The 19,426-nt window shown below is 39.9% G+C and overlaps 1 protein-coding gene across 3 annotated transcripts in view; it reads right to left on the bottom strand.

The window, feature by feature from the left end:
* SCRN1 (secernin 1) overlaps nt 1-10,012 on the bottom strand; it is a 66,164-nt gene extending 56,152 nt beyond the window's left edge. Inside the window, exon 1 of one of the 3 annotated variants that reach the window (XM_061414249.1) lies at nt 9,843-10,012. The gene's annotated coding sequence lies outside the window, so the exon portion shown is untranslated. Of the gene's footprint in view, nt 1-8,906; nt 9,064-9,478; nt 9,669-9,842 lie in introns of those variants that run through there. The other 2 variants (XM_061414248.1, XM_061414250.1) reach the window with 2 other exon arrangements.
* Nucleotides 10,013-19,426: the final 9,414 nt, after the last annotated feature.

Genomic DNA, 19,426 nt, shown 5'->3' with positions numbered 1-19,426 from the left:
GAAATGGTCTGAGGAGCAGATTCCTGAACACCCTCTCCTTGGAGATTCTGATTCAGTGGGTCTGAGTTGAATTCAGAGAGTATATTTTTAACAAATGCCCAGATGATTCTGATGCATCAGCTCAGACTGGTGTGGAATATCTATTCTTATAGGTTATTAAACTTCTTTGCTTCTCAAAAGTATGATTCATTTTTTCTGTCTGGCTTTATTTTCTTGGTGGGTTTTTTTTTTTTTTTTTGAGTGTAGAAACTTTCAATATATACAAACAAGAAAAGAATACAATAAACCCCTTTAAGGTGTTAACCAGCTTCAAGGGCCAACAACTGTCTGCCACTTTGCTTCTCAGTTTTATTTTTAAGGAAACCATTTAATTTTAATTGAATATTACTGAAATCAGCAACAGCATCAGCAGCAATACTCTTTGCCTTAAAGACCAAGGTGGGTGAAACACATCCCTGGTTAACTTGAGAGAAGTATGACAAAGATGTAGGAGGTTGTGTTTTCTCAGTCTTTGACTTAAAAACTGGGAAATCAGACTAATCACTCTACATGATAATCAGGAAGATTTGTTAGTTGTTATTTAAATGTTTGGGATTCTGCACTACTTTAAAGAAATAAAATAACTCAAATCTTTAAAAATGTCTTTTAAAAAAATGCATTCTTCATTTTAACATAGATGCAAAGTAAATCCTTTAGTAAGGATCATGACTTCTCTGCACTGGATAGAAAGAATTTAAGCCAGAAAAAAAAAACCTAGATATTATTTCAGGTAGCTGAATATTTCTAAATCAGTAGGACCTGCTAAGAAATATCCTTTGGATGCTTTTTCTTTCATGAGTGAAATGATGATTTGCTATTCCATTTCAAAATTACTTCAATTTAGGTGATTAGCAAGAGGAAATGAAGAGTGTCTATTTCGAATTTGTGAAATCAAAATTCCAGGTAATTAACAATGACTCAACTTCACCATAACCCCTGATAATTTAATGGACTACTGCTGGTGCATCACCTCCCAAATACAGCCACTTAGATGATCACAAGAATAAAAAAGCAAAACAAACACGATAAATAACTTACTATCTTGACATATCATAAAAGACTGGCAAATATATAAATACACAAGAACAAGCAGTATCATTCAAATTATGTATATTATATAGGTAGTTGATGCAAAAAGACTGTAATGAAACGCAACAAAAAGTGTGATAATATTCCTGGGCTGTAAAATCACAATTTCTTAACCTATATTCAGGCACTTTCAAATTTCCCACATGAAAATCTGAATTGTAATGAAAATACTTTAAAAAAAGAAAAGGAACAGCTGAAGTAGAAATAACTTATTTTCCCAATATACAGCAGTTAATAAATATGGCCTTTCAATAAGGCAGAGACCCAGGGATTAAGGACAAACACCACAGCTCAGTTATGGCAAATGAATTCATTTTATCTTCTGGCCACATCTGATTTTGCCTCATTTTCAAGATATGCTGACAATGAGAAATATGAATAAAGCAAAATCTTCGACTTAATGAATGATTCAGGTGACAGCCACTAAGGAAACAGAGTTTCCTATAGTCAAATCACTATTCTTCAAATCACTCCAGAATTTCTCTATAATGCAAAATATTCTAATAGGTTTCCCAACTTTTAAACATCAAAAAAATTTCAGACACCCCACGTAACAGTGATTGTAGTTGGTTGGGAAATATATGCTATGAATTCAATAACATTTTAAATGCATCTGTATGACTTCTCGGGTAGCACAGTTGGTAAAGAATTGGCCTGCAGTGCAAGAGACAGGGGTTCAAGCCCTGGGCTGGGAAGATCCCCTGGGGAGGGAAATGTCAAACCACTCCAGTATTGCTGCCTGGAAAATCCCATGGACAGAGGAGCCTAGCTGGCTACAGTCCATGGGATCCAAGAGTCAGATACAACTTAGGACTAAACCACCTGTATGTACTCACTGGTAATAAAATCCTGATCATCTAAAACAATCTAAAAATAATGCTAAAGATACAATATATATGACTTATGACTTATTCTGTGTCCATTCAATGTTGGGACACACTTGAATTCAAGGCCTACCTTCAAAAACTCTACCATACACAGTGATCTGTTCATCACTCAGGTGTATTTAAAATATGGAACCACTTTATAGAAAATTCAGGCTGCATGAGTATCACTTTTGAAAGAGCTCTTAGGAACTTTAGAGTGAGGGGAAGAGAAAGAATTAGTTGAATGGCATCCATTTCTCATAGATAAAACAAATGATTTTTTTTTAATGGGGAAAAAAGTATATAAGCAGCATAAGCAGTATTTGTTTTTCATTCAAGTTAGAAAAATACAGTCTGATCAAGTTCAGCCTTGATAAGGAAGATATTTTCCAATATATGGCAGGTTGAAAGGCAGTTTTCTATTTTTTATAATGATACAAAGAAAATAAATGACTTGTATCATGTGAATAGTATACATTAGACCTGTATAGTCGGAATAAGAGAATACATTATGGTTTTTTATTAATAAAAAAGAATCAGATAGACTCAGATTCCAAGTGCAGCTCATCCAACCACTAAGTTCTTCATCTATAAAACATGGCCATGATGTCTACCACATACTGTTATGGGGATTAAATGAGATGTTAAACGCAGAGTATCTGGAATAGAAGAACATTCAGGGAAGGTTTGGTCTTAAAGATCAGGGTTCTGGGAATGTAATGATTATGGAGATACATGAAAAAGACTGTTTTTTAAATATACAGGTATATGTTTAGCTTCCAAAAGCATTCCCTGTGGGAAAAACTGGGGGCTATTGAACAAGTCACATCTAAGTTTCTTGTATTTCCTTCTGTTCTCATTTCTGACATTGCTGCCATTGTGATCACTAATTTGGCAAGGTTGCTACAAATGATGACCTTCCTATTCCCACCATCTGTTTTCCTCACCCAAATAAATAGTCTATTGTCTATTCTGATCTTTTCCCATTAGTATGATTTGTTATGTATCTGTTAATGCTGTAAACTGGGATTTAAATAAACTTCCCATTCACTCTTAAAACAGTGGTATACACTCTGTCCCTATAAAACATATCAGGTATACATTCATTTCCTACAGAAGAAATTTAAATCTTGCTAGTATGAAACCACAGGGTTACTTTATGTCTAGCAAAATGGATTTGAAAACTACTTTGTAGCAACTTCTCTGTCAATCCAGTGGTTAAGATTCCAAGCTCCCAATGCAGAGGCTATGGGTTTGATCCTGGTCTGGGAACTAAGATCCAACTAAGATTCCTCATGCCACTTGGCAGGGCCAAAAAAAAACAAACCACTTTGTAAGTGCCCATTAATGCTAGAGCCACTTGCTGTGTTAAAAACCATCAGGGAATTTATCCCATTTTATTACCAAAAAGGAACCTACATGCATATATATGAACATATTAGTGTGTGTGTGTAAATACATATACATGTGAATGTAAATACCCATTTATGCAAAAATAAATATATACTATAGATAGAAGGAAGGGAGAGAGGAAAGGAGGAAAGTAGGAAGAAAAAAGAAGGACCTAGAAGGATTAATATTAATCCTTAGCGTTGCAAGTGGGACTAAGCATGGGCTATAGAGATAGAAACTTCCCATTTTATCCACTTATGTCATTTTAAATATCTTTATAGCAAGCTCACATTGCTTTATTGGTCTTCCCAGGCAGTGCTAGTGATAAAGAACCTGCCTACCAATGCAGGAGACATAAGAGACTCAGATTTGATCCCTGGGCCTGGGTCAGGAAGATCCCCTGGAGTAGGACATGGCAACCCACTCCAGAATTTTTGCCTGGAGAATCCAATGGACAGAGGAGCCTGGCAGGCTACAGTCCACTGAATTGCAAAGAGTCGGACACGACTGAAGTGACTAGGCATGCATGCATGCATTGCTTTATTGGATTTTTAATTATTTTTAAAAATCTGATTACTTCAGGGCTCAAGAAAGGACATTTTAAGACATCTCATTTAATTATTTTAGGTCACTAAGCACTGCTAAGTGCAATTTTAAAATACACTAAGGTTTTACTTTGAGAGGAGAAAAAGATATTCAGATGAGCCTTTGATCACTGTATGATTTTTTTTAATTTTATATTAGGGTATAGCCAATTAATAAACTGTGATAGTTTCAGATAAATGGCAAAGGGACTCAGTCATACATATACATGTATTCATTCTCCCCCCAAACCTCCTCCCATCCAGGCTGACACATAACATGGAGTAGAGTTCCATGTGCTATACAATAGGTCCTTGTTGGTTATCCATTTTAAATATAGCAGTGATCACTGTATGATTTTAACTAGGACTTTTAAGAAGTGATATGAATTACTAACATGTACTTTGACCCCCTAAGCATGTACAAGCACTGTGTGCAACCTAAGAGGAAAATGGAGCTAAAATCATTTCCTCAAGGTCTATATCATCTAGAAGAGGCGCTCATGTAAACCACCAAGAGGAGAAGGGCAGTAGCACAACTTAAGACAATGATCAGCAATGCTCATGGAACCCTTCAAGAACACCTAGCTCACTTTAGGGAGTAGATTAAGCACTGGGAGATTCAGGTTAAACACATAACCATTAAAAACAGAAGGAGAAGGGAATGTTAACCATCTCAAGCTCTTTCTGTTACCGAAAAGGCTCAAGCTGGGAGACCTCCAACTTCCTCCCATTCTAGTCACCCACCTGTTTCAGTTCATCACCATTCCACACTGGTAGAGGCCCTAAGGATGCTGGAAGTTTCTGGAGGGAATAGGACAGGTGGGTGTGATTGACACGTACATCACGTGAGTCCTTCCCACTCATCCCATCTCCTCCCCTCCAGTGTCTGTTCAAACTGCTCTCACTATCCACATCCAACTCTGAACAGTACCATACACTTCAACCAACCTTCACTTTCTGGTAATGACCTAGACCAACACAGCCCAAAAGAAATACAGTGCAAGACAGGTGAATCACATACGTAATTTTATGTTTTCCAAGAGCTGCATTTTAAAAAGTAAAGAGAAATTGATGAAATTACTTTTAACAATGTATTTTGTTTAAATCAAATATATCCAAAATATTAATTCAAAATACAGACATACCTCATTTAATTGTACTTTTACTGCACTTCACAGACAATTGTGTTTTTTACAAACTGTAGATTTGTGGCAATCCTGAGTGCACCAAGACTATAGATAGTGTTTTCCCAACAGCATCTGCTCACTTTCTGTGTCACATTTTGGTGATTCTCACAATATTTCAAGATTTTTCATTATTGTTATATTTGTTATGGTTATCTGTGACCAGCGCTCTTTGATTTAATATAAAGATAACTCACAGAAGGCTCAGATGATGTCAGCATTTTTTAGCAATCAAGTATTTTTAAATTAAGGCATATACATTTTTTAGACATAATGCTATTGTACACTTATTAGACTACATGATAAACCTAAGTTTTATAGGCCCTGGGAAACCAAAAAATTCATGTGACTTGTTTTATTTTGATACTTGCTTTACTGCAGTGGTCTGGAACCCAACTCGCACAATCACCAAGGTATGCCTGCATAATCAACATAAAATCATTAATAAGCTGTATTTGTCCTTGTCATGTGCAGCAATATGGATGAGCCTAGACAGTAATCTGCTTTGTGAAATAAGTTAGAGAAAGGCAGATATTGTATGTTTACACTTACATGAGAATTTTAAAAATAAAACAAATCAGTATAACAAAACAGAAAGAGACTCACAGATACAGAGAACAAGCTAACGGTTATCAGTGGGGAGAGGGAAGGAAGGAGGGACCAGATAGGGATATGGGGGTCAAGAGGCACAAACTACTATGTATTAAAAATAAATTACAAGGATATATTGTATAACACAAGGAACATAACCAATATTTCATAATAACTTAAAATGGAGTCTAATCTACAAAAATATTGAATCACTATGTTGTATACCTAAAACTAATATAATACTATAAATCAACAATACTTTAACAAAAATAACTAATAGACTATTTTAAAATCTTCTTTTCCTATAAATGTTTTAAATCTGGTGTAAATTTTACATTTACAATACATCACAATTCAGACTAACACACAATTGTAATATCACAATTCAAGTAATCAGTAGCCACATGTGGCCTGTGGCTAGTGGCTATTGAACAGCACAAACCTAGACTCTCACGCCAATGAAAATCGTCCCAAACCTTTACAATGATGATTATTGCTGGATAAAGGGATCATGGGTGGTGTTTTAAAAATAACTTTGGCTTACCTGTATCTTTTATTGTCCTCCAACAAACACAGATTGCATGTGTTTATGTATTTTTAAAACTTGTGACTGTAAGTATCTTTAACATATAGGGAGAATTTCAATGAATGAATCTTCACATTCATGCTCTAACGCAAGTTATTGTTTTAATGGCACGTGTGGCCTCGGGCTTCTCAGGTGGTGCAGTGGTCAACAATTTACCTGCCAACACAGGAGAGTGGGGTTTGATCCCTAGGGGTCAGGAAGATCCCCTGAAGGAAATGGCAACCCGCTCCAGTATTCTTGCTTGGGAAACCCCATGGACAGATGAGCCTGGTGGGCAACTATCCATGAACTCACAAAGAGACACGACTGAGTGGCTGAGCAGGCGCACACATGTGGCGTTAGCACTTGTCTCAGTTCATACTTAGTTCCTATGTTTCACCACTATAAATTATTCTCCCAGTTGCATGCAGCCCACCCACCTTCTCCTTCTGCAGAGCACTGGGTTGAAGTTACAGTATGCCCAGAAGAAATATTTCCCATACTCTCAACACCTCTGCAAAAATACCATGCACAATTTCTAGTTCTGCTTTAGTAGAACTAGGGTCACTGGTATATGACTCTGAGAACTCAAATTCAAATTAGAGAAAAAGCTGCTGTCTTCAGTGCTGCTTCAAACTTATTTTAAAATAGGTTTGTTATTTACTAATTATTTAAAGTTGGATATATTCAGAAGCTATTATATGCCCCACTTTGGCTTCTTAACAAAAAAAAAAAGAAGCAACATAAAGCAATTGATTTTTTAATCAAAGAATGCACTTCTCACCTCAAAGATTTTGACATAAATATAAAAACCATAAAATTATGGTTTTGGTGTTTAAATACAGAAACAGTCTAGTCCTTGGAAAATGGGAACATGAGGTGGACACAACTTAAGAAGTTAAATGGACTTAAGTTAGGACACTAAGGTGTGAGCAGTTACTTTAAATACCTATAGATTTTTAAATTTATGTTTGGTTTCATGAAGTGTTTGCCATTCTAACAATGATACGTTTGCCCTTTTCTCCTAGGCTTTGGAAGGTGGCATGTGGAATCCTAAAATGGGGAGTTCTGACACCTGGATTTCAGTTCTCACTGCCAGCTGCCAACCAGCTATATGACCTTGGGAGCAGTCCATTCACCCTGCTGGGTTCAGCCTCACCGGCTATGAAGAGAAGGTTGACAGCACAGCCCTTTCTCAGGCTGCTTCCAGCTTGCCATTCCTGACCTTTGCACTAATCTCTCTCTATCCCATTATCCCAGAAACACTTGCCTCCTCATGCATCTCCTGCTTGCAAAAGGAGAAGATGGCTGGCAGCACAGGAGTGAAATGGGAAAGAAAGGCTGTTTTATTTAAAATCTCAAATGAGTCACTTTTCAAGAATGTATCATTCTCTGGTGCCTGAGTGCTTGGTCATGATGTCAAATCATCACTTCCAATAAAACTTGCTCTAAGAACCTGGTATTTGTTCCATGTACTGTTCTTAGATGATGTTTACACTAGACATTCATCTCTTTTAAGAGCCACTTGTAGGTACAAAACAACACAGAAGTTATCAAACAGCTATCAGCAGCCAGATAAAAATCACAGTTTTAATCAGGTCTTTGCACCAGCTTTTGATAAATAAGGAAAATTACAGCTTCCCACATTTCCCACATAACCTCCCCCAAACCTTGCAGCACTGTAAAATCTAGCCTGCTCCAAGAATCACGTCCTACCCTTTAGGGCTGGCTGTAGCCATACCCAGGAGAGCTCTCGTTCCGGTAGACCCTCTCCCCACCCCCACCAAAGCTTAAGTCAGGGGGCAGCTGATGTTAACTGTGGTCTGTGCTGATTCCGCCAGGCCTGATTTTTCATGCTGCCATTTTGAATTAATAGAGGTTTCCTCTGCAACGGATGCATCTTCTAATCAGGCCTGGAACACAGTAGGCACCGGGACACACACTCACACACATACACCACCGGGGAGCTAGACATAAGCATAATTCAAGACACTTGCAAGCGAGAATTAAACAGCAAATCCGGAAAGACAGTATTAGTTAACAGAGCCCTACCAAGACAGTGTGGAGCCACAGCAAATGACTGTTTCCTTACATGCGTCTGAGTTTAATGGGCAAATTTAACCCCTAAATCTTAGTTCTCGTCAATTTCTCTAAAGTTCAAGCGTCCCTCCCGCTTTGCGTCCCTCCCACTCGTTTCAGACCTCAGGAGAAATGTCGCCCAATAATCCGCGATCCGACAGACCAGCGAACTGAGGGCGCAAAGGCAAGCTGAAGTGGATAAGCATCTCAGAAATACGAGTGCCTTTGATCACTAAGTGCCCCAGAGCCACCGCGTTAACTTGCCCACACATCCCCCGTCCCCAAGAACCTCGCTGGGTGTGGCTTGAGGGTGGGGTGGGGTGTTGTGACAAGTCCTTCGGCCCGGATAGACTCCAGCAATAGCTGACACGTTTGCCCTTAGCGGGATGGTAGTCCTCTGGTCACGATTCGGCGACCACAGACCGGTGTAAGCGGGGCAGAGCCGGGCCCAGGGCAGCGGGCCGGCCCGGCAGCCATGTTCGCGCGAACCCGCCGGTACGGCAGGTGCGTTACCTACCGAGAAGGTGACAGGCTCGCTCGGCCACCAGTGATGCGCCAGTGCGAGCCGGAATCCCCCGGAGCGAGGGGGTGGCGAGGGCGGGGGTGGCACGGGGTACACACCCCAGCGGGCCAGCAACTGGGATAGCAGGCAACGGAAACACAGGAAAAGCGGCCTGGGCGAGCGAGAAGAGTTAAAAAGAAGTTGCGGGGGCGGGGGTGAGGGGCGGTGGAGGAGGATGGGGGGGAGGATGAGGTTGGGGTGTGGAGGGCAGGGGCAGGTTCCAACCAGGCTGCAGTGCTCGCGCCCTGGGGTGGGGCATCCCTCTCCTGCGCCCTCGCAATCTGCAGCCCAAATCACCTTCCCCCACCCCAACCCCGGACTGAGGCCCCCCTGTCTAGTGATCCCCTAGAGACCCCCAGCCAGCATCCGCGGGATTCTGCCCCAGGTAGCGCCACCCGCGGGTCTGGAGAGGCAGCCGGAGGCGACCAGAGGCACAGGGGGGACAGGGATGGCGGATCAGGGTGAAACCCGCCGGGGGAAGCGGCTGCAGACGCTCTGCGCTCCCGGGGGTGCCCTGCACGGCTCACCTGGGGGGCGGCGGGCTCCGGGCTCTGGGCTCTGCTCTGCGGTGCCGATGCGCGGCCGGCGAGCGTGCGCGTGCTGCGGCGATTACAGTGGCGACGTCGGGGGCTGCAGCTGCAGCGTCGCAGGCGGCCGTCGGGCGCTTCCCCCTCCCCAGACTCCCAAAGCTCCGGGCCACCGCCCCCAGCTAACAGCTGGCCGGGCTCACGTGACCGCGGGGCCCACCCTCCCTGCCGCCGCCGCCGCCGCGGCCGCCGCCGCCTTCTTCCTCACACCCTGGCCCCCGGCCGGGCCGCGCCGCACCCACGCTAGGCCTGATTCCGGAGAGCGCCTGGGAGCAGAAGGGACGGCTCAGAGGGCGAGTCTTACCGAGGAAAGTGGCTTTCCCTTTGCTCGATCTTTATTTCTTGATCACAGCCGGGCTTGCGTCTCTCTCCCTCTCAAGCGAGACCTCGGGCTTTAAGGAGTCAGACCCCACTTTCTCTGGCGCCTCTCCGGGATTCCTCCGTTTCGGTTGCTACGTGCGGGCCTCTGTGCCTAAGCGAGATTTCTCCGCGGAGAAACGTGTCCAATACTTTGTCGACTCATATGTCCAAGCCGACTCCCTCCCTGGGTTTAAAGGTACGGTTCTGCGCCATGTTGATAAGCCAGACCGTGTCCCATACTTAAAGACAGTGAAGCCCAAAGAGGTTAAGCAACTCGTCCAAGGTCACGTAGCAGGTAGCGAAGCCAAGATCCCAAACCTAGGTTAATAAATCTATAGACAGGTACCGAGTGTGTTGATGCTGGCGTCAAGGTCATTGGTCAGGACATGACGATCCATCCATCTGTTACTAGAACAGACTCTACCTTTTATAAACTAATAAGAAAAGACTATGTTATGGCTGATTCATGTTGATGTATGGCAGAAACCAACACAATATTGTAAAGCAATTATCCTTCAATTAAAAATAAATAAATTTTAAAAAATTCATTGAAAGAAAAGATCATCTCAAAAGATATGAAGAGATGGTTCACAGAAAAACAAACCGCAATACCCCTCAGGCACATGAAAAAAATATTCAAGCTCCCCTAACTGTAAAGCAAATACAGATATAAAGTAGCGTTTTCCACGTGTCAGAGTAGCAAAAATCAAAGTTTTATAACTTCCATAGAGGATAACTTGGCAATGCCTCCCCAAATTACAAATATGTACATAGTCTTTGACCTAAAGATTCCATTTCCGAAATTTATCCTACAGGTGTACCAACACAAGTGTGAAATAATACGAGTACAAGATTATCCATTGCTACATCCTTTATGCTAGCAAAGATTGCCAAGACTATGCCCATCAATAGAGAACTCTTCAAATATATAACTGCATATGCACAATGGAATGCTATCCAGCTATTTAAAAAATGAATACTGATCTATGTACTGATATGAAAGATTTCCAATCTATAGTAAGGGTGGGGTAGCCATGTGAAGAACACTGTGTAAATGTGTTACCAGTTGTGGGGGGAAATATGCCTGTACTCATTTGAAAACACAGACTATCTTTGGAAGGATACCTAAGAAACTGTAATAGTAGATGTTACCGGGGAGAACTGGGTTACCGAATGCAGGAGAGGGAAGAAGACTTTTTTTTTTTTTAAAACATCTTTGAATGTTAAGCCTGTGGTTGTGGTTTGCCAGGAGTGAAAGAATAGTGGGAGAGGGCTGGGGTAATCAAGGCAGATACTGCAGAATAGAGCAGTGGTCATAGAATCCTGGAGCACAAAGGGACCTGATTATGCATTTAATCCAACCATGGAAACTGTCTTTTTAACTTTTATCTTTATAATATAGTAGATTTTGTTTTTGTTTAGATAGAGTATAATTGGATCTTCATTCAGTCAGATGACTTCCCTGGTGGCTCAGATGGTAAAGCATCCATGTTCCATCCCTGGGTCAGGAAATTCCCTGGAGAAAGAAATGGCAACCACTCCAGTACTCTTGCCTAGAAAATCCCATGGACTGGTGTCCATCAGGTCGAAAAGAGTCGGACACAACTGAGCGACTTCACTTTCACTTTCAATCAGACACTCTTTGCCTTTTAATTGGAGCTCTTAGATCAGAGGCTCTTAAACCTGGGAACATTTGGCAATGTCTGGAGACATTTTTGTTGTCAGGATGGCAGAAGTGAAGGAGGTCTCTACTGGCACCTAGCACATAGAGGCCAAGGATGCTATTAAATATCCCAAAATACAAAATACAGGTCTCCACAACTAAGAACTGTGTTGTGCTGTGCTAAGTCTTTTCAGTCATGTTGGACTCTTTGGGACCCCATGGACTGTAGCCTGCCAGGCTCCCCTCTCCGTGGGATTCTCTTGGCAAGAATACTGGAGTGGGTTGCCATTTCCTCCTCCAGGGGATCTTCCCCACTCAGGGATCAAACTTGAATCTCTTATGTCTCCTGCTTTGGCAGGTGGGTTCTTCACCACTAGCACCACCTGGGAAGCCCCAGCTAAGAATTTTCCAGCCCTAAATGTTGGTAGCATCAGGGTTGAGAAACTCAGGTGTGCTGCTGCTACTGCTAAGTGGCTTCAGTCGTGTCCGACTCTGGCTACCCCATAGACTGCAGCATACCAGGCTTCCCCGTCCCTGGGATTCTCCAGGCAAGAACACTGGAGTGGGTTGCCATTGACCATTTCTATTTAATGTAATTATCAATATGATAGGTTTTCAATGCAACATCTTGCTGCTGCTGCTGCTGCGTCGCTTCAGTCGTGTCCGATTCTGTGCAACCCCATAGACGGCAGCCCACCAGGTTCCCCCATCACTGGGATTCTCCAGGCAAGAACACTGGAGTGGGTTGCCATTTCCTTCTCCAATGCATGAAAGTGAAAAGTGAAAGTGAAGTCACTCAGTCATGTCAGACTCTTAACGATTCTGTGGACTGAAGCCTGCCAGGCTCCTCCGTCCACGGAATTTTCCAGGCAAAAGAGTACTGGAGTAGGGTGCCATTGCCTTCTCCGAACATCTTGCTACTTCTATTTATTCTGTTCTTTTTTGTTTGCTTTTTGCTCTTTCCTTTGAAGAATTGTTTTCATATTCCATTTTACAACCATTATTGTAAATAATGAGAAAAACAAAGTTCAGTTCAGTTGCTCAGTCATGTCTGATTCTTTGTGATCCCATGGACTGACAGGGGAGCCTGGTGTGCTGAAGTCCATGGGGTTGAAAAAAAAAATTATTAGCCATACTGGTTATTTTTTTTTAATTTTCCTAGAATTTACAATATGCATCTTAAACTTATCACTGTCTACCTTCAACTAGTACAATTTCAGACATAATGCAGAACACTTTCAACCGTATACCCATCATCCACCCCATTTTTCCTGCTACCGCTGTCATTTGTTTAAATGCAGTTTATATGATAATGAGCTCTTTCAAGTTTTGTCTGAAAATGTCATCACTTTACTTTCATTTTTGAAACCTTTTTTGGGAAACATAATTTTTGGTTGAGAGCTTCGTGTTTTTCAGCACTTTAAAGGTACCATTCTATTGTCATAAATAGTCTATTGTCAAACAAGACTTGCAAAGTTTCTGAAGGAAAGTCTGTTTGATTGTATTTCTCCCTCTGTACATAATATGTCCTTTTTTTCTCCTATGGTGGATTTTAAGAGTTTTTTCTTTGACACAGGTTTTGAGCAATATGGTTATAATGTACCTTGGTCTGTTTTTTTGTTTGTTTGTTTTTCCTATGTTTATCCCATTGGGGCTTACTGAGCTTCTTGGATCTATACATTTATAGTTTTCATCAATTAGGAAACATTTTGGCTGTTTTATCTTTAAATATTTTACTCATTGTACCCTGTCCTTCCCAAATTCAGAGACCCCAATTATAATTTATTAGACCCCTTGATATTGTCCCACAGATCACTGAGAATCTGTTCTTTCCCTCTCCCTACTACTCTTTATACTCTCCTCATTTTGAATAATTTCTGTTGATACTTCTTCAAGTTTTCTTATCTTTTCTTCTGTAGTCTCTAATCTACTAATGGTTAATACTGTCATGAAAGTTTATTTTTCTCTTTGTTTTTATTTTTTCAAAGGGGCTTTTATACTTCTCCTGGTCTGAGGAATCCCTTAATCCCTCTTCATCCCCACAGTACACATCTCAGGTCTACAGACCTCACTTGGCCTGGTTGAGATCTGGAACTGACCATCTCTCACAGCTTCAGCAACCAGGCAGAGTGAAGCAAAGTCGCACAGTAAAAGGAATTAAATGCCACCTGTCAATTGAAGTTTTATGTAAGATACTTTATTCTTTATCTCTCTTAAATTCTACTCTTCTTTTTAGACTATCCATTTCTCATACACATTTTCCTTTAAATATCAGATCATATATATTGTAATAGCTGTTTTAAAGTCCTCATATGCTAATTCCATCATTTCTATTTTTAGTCTTTTATTGGTTGTTTTATCTCCTGATTCTTTGTCTCTTTTGTAATTTTTCATTGGATGTCAGTCTTTGTGAATTTTAGGTCATCGAGTGATGGATTTTTTCTTATATTTCTTTAAAGGTTGTTGGACTTAGTTCTTAAGAATCATTTTCACACGAGACATGTTTATAAACTGTTTAGAACCTTCCTAGGGTGGCTTTGGGCTTCCTGGGTGGCTCAGTGGTAAAGAATCCACTTGCCAGTGGCAATCCACTCCAGTATTCTTGCCTGGAAAATTCCATGGAGAGAAGAGCCTGGCGGGCTGCAGTCCATGGGGTTACAAAGAGTCAAACACAACTGAGCATGCGCACAAGGTAGCTTTAACTCTGTGACTCCTTTGGTTTTTACGAAGGTATGATTCACCTATTGGCTCTGATGAATGTTCCATGTGATCAGTCAGGTGATTCTGGCTGGTAGGAATTTGGACAATTCTCAGTTTTGTGCGAGCTTGGGGAATTTTTTGTTGCATAGCTATGCAACAGTTGTTCTTTCCTCAGGAGTTATTCTTTGCCCTCCCTTGTGGTGACTTACCATATGCATGCACAGATTGGTCTTCTCTCAGTGACTCAAGAAAAATTTTATGCAAATTTCTGGGCTTTTTTCTGTTCAGTTTTCTCTTCTCCAGAGCTCTGCCGACAAATTCTAGCTGCTTTGACCTCCTTCAACTCTGATCTCTGTTTCTTCAATCCTACAAGACAAGTGGGCTCTGTTTTGTTTTCCTTCTTTTTTATCATGTATGGTTCATGAATTGCCTCCAAACAGAAGAAAATTGGGGTAACTGCAGGTTTTATCTTATTTGTTTCCTTTCTCTTGAGAATCCCAGTCCTGTTCTTCTAGTTGCTCATGGGTTGTCCAATGTCTGACAAAATTTGTTTTATATATTTTGTCCAGTTTTCTAGTTGTTCACAATAGGATAGCAAGTCCCATAGCAATTCTTCCTTTGTGGACAGATGTGGAAGGCAAGGAACACTAGTCTTAATGCCCCTAAGGAACCAAATATCCAGATACAACTAGACTCACCCACACTGCAGGAAGATTCTTCACCAGCTGAGCCACCAGGGAAGCCCTAAGAACTGTAAATGCATAGTTTATACTTACAGAACTTCTTCAACATACTGATATCACAAGGAACATTTATTGGACACTTGTACCAGGAATGCACTATTGCTGCAAAGATGAAAAAGGTATATCATTCCCACCTTTCAAGAAATTAGAGGCAAGCAGGGAAATAATAATTAAGTATAGAGGTCATATATGTATATATTGTATGTTGCTGTCAGGGTAATATAAGAGTTATGCATAGATAAATACATTAATTTAGCATGTTGAGAAATATAAACAAATTTAAAAGATAATCATAAATGAGGATTAACCAAACCCAGACCACCTAAAAAAATACACTGATGCTAGGACTTGCCTGGTGGTCCAGTGGCTAAGACTCTGAGCTCCAAATGCAGGGGGCTCAGGTTCGATCCCTGGTCAGGAACCTACATGCCACAACTAAAACCCAGCACAGCTGAATAAATAAATATAAGACTATTTTTTTAAAAAATTGATGATGATTTTGCCTTTTCTTCAACCAGTGTTACTGGTTGTCTAAAGACCCCTATGCAATGATTTTGAGGAGCTGAAGTGCATGTGTAATTGAGAAATGCATTTAACACATTGCATGTAGAGGTATTTTCCACTTAGTACTTCTTTTAGTGTAATTACAGGAGGAGGAAAAAGATCTATCATTGGGTAACTCTCATGAGGATGAATGACAGACGATATTATGTGAGTGAGACACTTATGTATGGGTAAGAAAGCCTGCGTAACTGCTTTGTATGTAATCTTATGAGAACCAAGGAAAGGAGATGACAGGATGCCATGGGAAAAAGAGAATGAAAAGCACTAGTTAAGATTAGTCAGCCACCTGCGTTAATCCTATGACAACCGTGTTTAGGAGGTTAGTTTTCTGAATTTGGTTACCATGGTAACAAACCTTTAGAATGCCCTTGAAACAATTTACAGAATGACTGCCCATATTGAGTATAGGCAACACTGAGAGAATATAAGTATGCATATCTATTTTGAAATTATTTTTAGAATTTAAATGATCAATCTGACCTTTTAAATATGCAGTTTAGACAACCATAAATTGTATTTTAGCCAAAAGGTGTAAAATCCTACTCATATAATTAGATGATGGGCTTGTAAGTTTAATTATTCAAATGTATCATCTCAATGAGTGGCTCCTCTTTAATTTTGAATAAGATAGCAGTTCATGAATGTTCAGGACCTGGTTTTAGAAACAAATTATATATGCTTGACATTCATTGCTGCAACTTTAGGACTCATTCATGGGTTTAGCCAACTGAGCATATCATTTAAAGGACAGTTGCTGAAACTTCATCTTATGATCATCAAAGAGCAGACTAGAAGATTCTATAATCAGACTTAGGAGTTTCAACCTAATCCTTTCTTGCTGATATGTTTTCCTAGTTTACAATGTATAGAAAAGGTTGACCTCATGCTATGTATGGTTTTAAAACAGGGTTTGCTTTGAATACTCTAGTGACACCTGTAGCCACCTTTTAATAGATGAAAGCTCATTTTGAATTGTAAATGTTGAGCCTTTTATGTTGACAATTTTAACATCACTGCTCACTTGAGATAATATATGACTCTATCAGAAGTTACTATTAGTTATTTTCCAGTTCTTCAGAAAAAAAAAGTCTGTCTAAATTGCTGTAGAAATTTGGGTTTCAATTAAAAGATTTCCTTCATGCTCTTAGTGATTAAACAATGATTTCACCTATTGAGAGAATTTATGAAATTTCTGATTCTAGTGAGAGTATTTTGTTTGGGGTACTCTTTTGTGTTCTATGAAAGACCAAAAAATTCGTATTATTTCATTTTTTGTCAGTTTAATTTCAGAGAACTGACAATCTAGATATATAGAGATACTTTAGTTCTTAAATCTATGATTATTCTTTCTTTTCCATTGACTTTCTACCTTAATCATAAACCAAGTTCTATGTTTTTACTATTCTTATATATCCCTTATACCATTATTCTGTTCTTATTCTATCTCTTATACCATTGGCTCTAGCTCTTACATGTGCAAAGGATTTGACCTTTTGCATATGTAGAGTGATTTATTCCTGAGAACTGGAAGCTGGGTTTGGTTCTATTTGAATTTCAAAAAGCACTGCTCATATTTTTTGAAACAAAAATTAAAAGCAGAGATTATTTTGCCATCATATGAATTTCTAAGCTTACTGATTTTTCTTTACCATGAATACAAAGAAAGTATTGAGCTTTAAAAATTATTAGAAAATTTCAAGAATAGCCAAACACATAGAGGAAGTACACTGTTAGCTTAGGGGCTGGGGGGAAAGTACTACCAGTGGGTATAGGATTTCTTTTTGGAGTAATGAAAATGTCCTAAAATTGTAATGAATATAACTCTGCAAATGTACTAGGATTTCTTGAAATGTAAAAAAAAAAAAAATCAGTGTACTACAAATTAATTTTTATAAAAAATGAAATAATATACCTCACCTAAAAAAAAATGAATATTAGAAAACCAAAGATCATTGCCCAGTTTGAGGGAAATAGGTGAACAATAAAGAGTTAATAATTTTAAGGAATTATTGCCATAGTAGTAAAATGTTGAGAAAAAAAAGTCCTAGGAATAGAATTGATTTACTGTTCAGTCTTAATGTGAGAATGAATCAATTAACTTTAGTAGGCTGTTTAATTTTCTTTAAAGCCTGTGATTTAAAACAAAAACTTGAATTACTACTGGATGTGGTATGACATTTTGTAAAAAGATCTTATATTATAAAATGTAGCCAAAATAGTACAAGACAAAACTTGTGATTAGTCTCCAGGAACCACTGGTATAGAGGTAACAGGAAAGAACAATTATGCTGGGAGGAAATCTGGCCATTCAAATGAGGATTTCACTGAAAAATCCTTTTTAAGTTCTTCCCTATTTTCCCACAAGTAAAATGCTGTTTCTCATTTTAGGGCAAATCTGTACTTGTACAACTTCTTCTCCTGGTTATTCCCCAAAAGTATAATTACCCATTTAATTAAATTTAGCTATTAACTTAAGAACCAACTTTTTAAAACCTAGGATATCTGATGGAGAAGGCAATGGCAAGCCACTCCAGTACTCTTGCCTGGAAAATCCCATGGATGGAGGAGCCTGGTAGGCTGCAGTCCATGGGGTCGCTACGAGTCGGACACGACTGAGCGACTTCACTTTCACTTTTCACTTTTCACTTTCATGCAATGGAGAAGGAAATGGCACCCCACTCCAGTGTTCTTGCCTGGAGAATCCCAGAGACGGGGGAGCCTGGTGGGCTGCCGTCTATGAGGTTGCACAGTGTCGGACACTACTGACGCGACTTAGCAGCAGCAGCAGCAGCAGCAGCAGGATATCTGAAAGAGAATGTATACCACACAGAAAAGCTGCCCAGCAGTCCCAGTAAATGGGATCATAAGCATAAAGAACCAACAATATGTAATTAAATGTCATAATGTCCTACTCTTCTTATTATTGTTCATTCACTAAGTCATGTCCCACTCTTTGCGACCCCATGACTATAGCCTGCCAGGCTCCTCTGTCCAAGGGATTTCCCAGGCAGGAATACTGGAGTGGGTTACCATTTCCTTCTCCAGGGGATCTTCCCTAACCAGGGATTGAACCTGTGTCTCCTGCATTGGCAGGCAAATTCTTTACCACTGAGCCAACCAGGGAACCCCCTACTCTCTCCTATCCAGAGGTAAAAATTAAATTCAGAGTTATATTAACACAAAATGCACTCTAGCAAAGTAAATCCAACAAATGAATAAGAAAATGTTATAGGAAATTGGAACTAAGCCCCAAAGGATCTCCCTGCCCTTCATTCTTTACCATAATGAAAACTATCCCTCAATACCACAATTTACATTGTGTATGGAATTGTTTTTACTGTAACCATTTACTAAAGAAATTATCTTTATCCTACTTATTGTGGAATTTTAAATTAATGAAATGACTTGTAAATTCCCTGAAATCCCCAAGTGGGATATAATTTACCTGGTACTAGAGACCAAGGAGACAGCATTCAACTTTACTCTGGGTTTTTAGAATAAGACCTCAGCAAACATCTCATGTCATTTGCTTTTAGATCATAAAATAAAATTGATGGTAGTCTAGCTCACAGGCACTTAGATTGGTTTTGTAAATTATTGGCTGACTCATACTCACTAAAGGCATCCATTTTATGCCAGAGGCTTTATTAGCAGTACAGGAACACAAAGAGCAGATAAACAGAGGAGTCCACAGAGGCTGCTAGGTGTTGCAGACCTCCTGAAGCCTTCCTACCGTTTTTATCCTTCCCCTAAAAATAATCTATGCATATCAAAAGGAGCCACTTAGTCCTTTGGCAACCCTCAGGCAAAAGGGGTAAAGAAAGGTTATTGTTGGTTTTACATAGAGGACTAGAAGGC

Source organism: Bos javanicus, chromosome 4 (genome assembly GCF_032452875.1).
Source record: "Bos javanicus breed banteng chromosome 4, ARS-OSU_banteng_1.0, whole genome shotgun sequence".
Taxonomy (NCBI): domain Eukaryota; kingdom Metazoa; phylum Chordata; class Mammalia; order Artiodactyla; family Bovidae; genus Bos; species Bos javanicus.
Note: the sequence above shows the minus strand (reverse complement) of the source record. Positions and strands in the feature narration are given on the sequence as shown.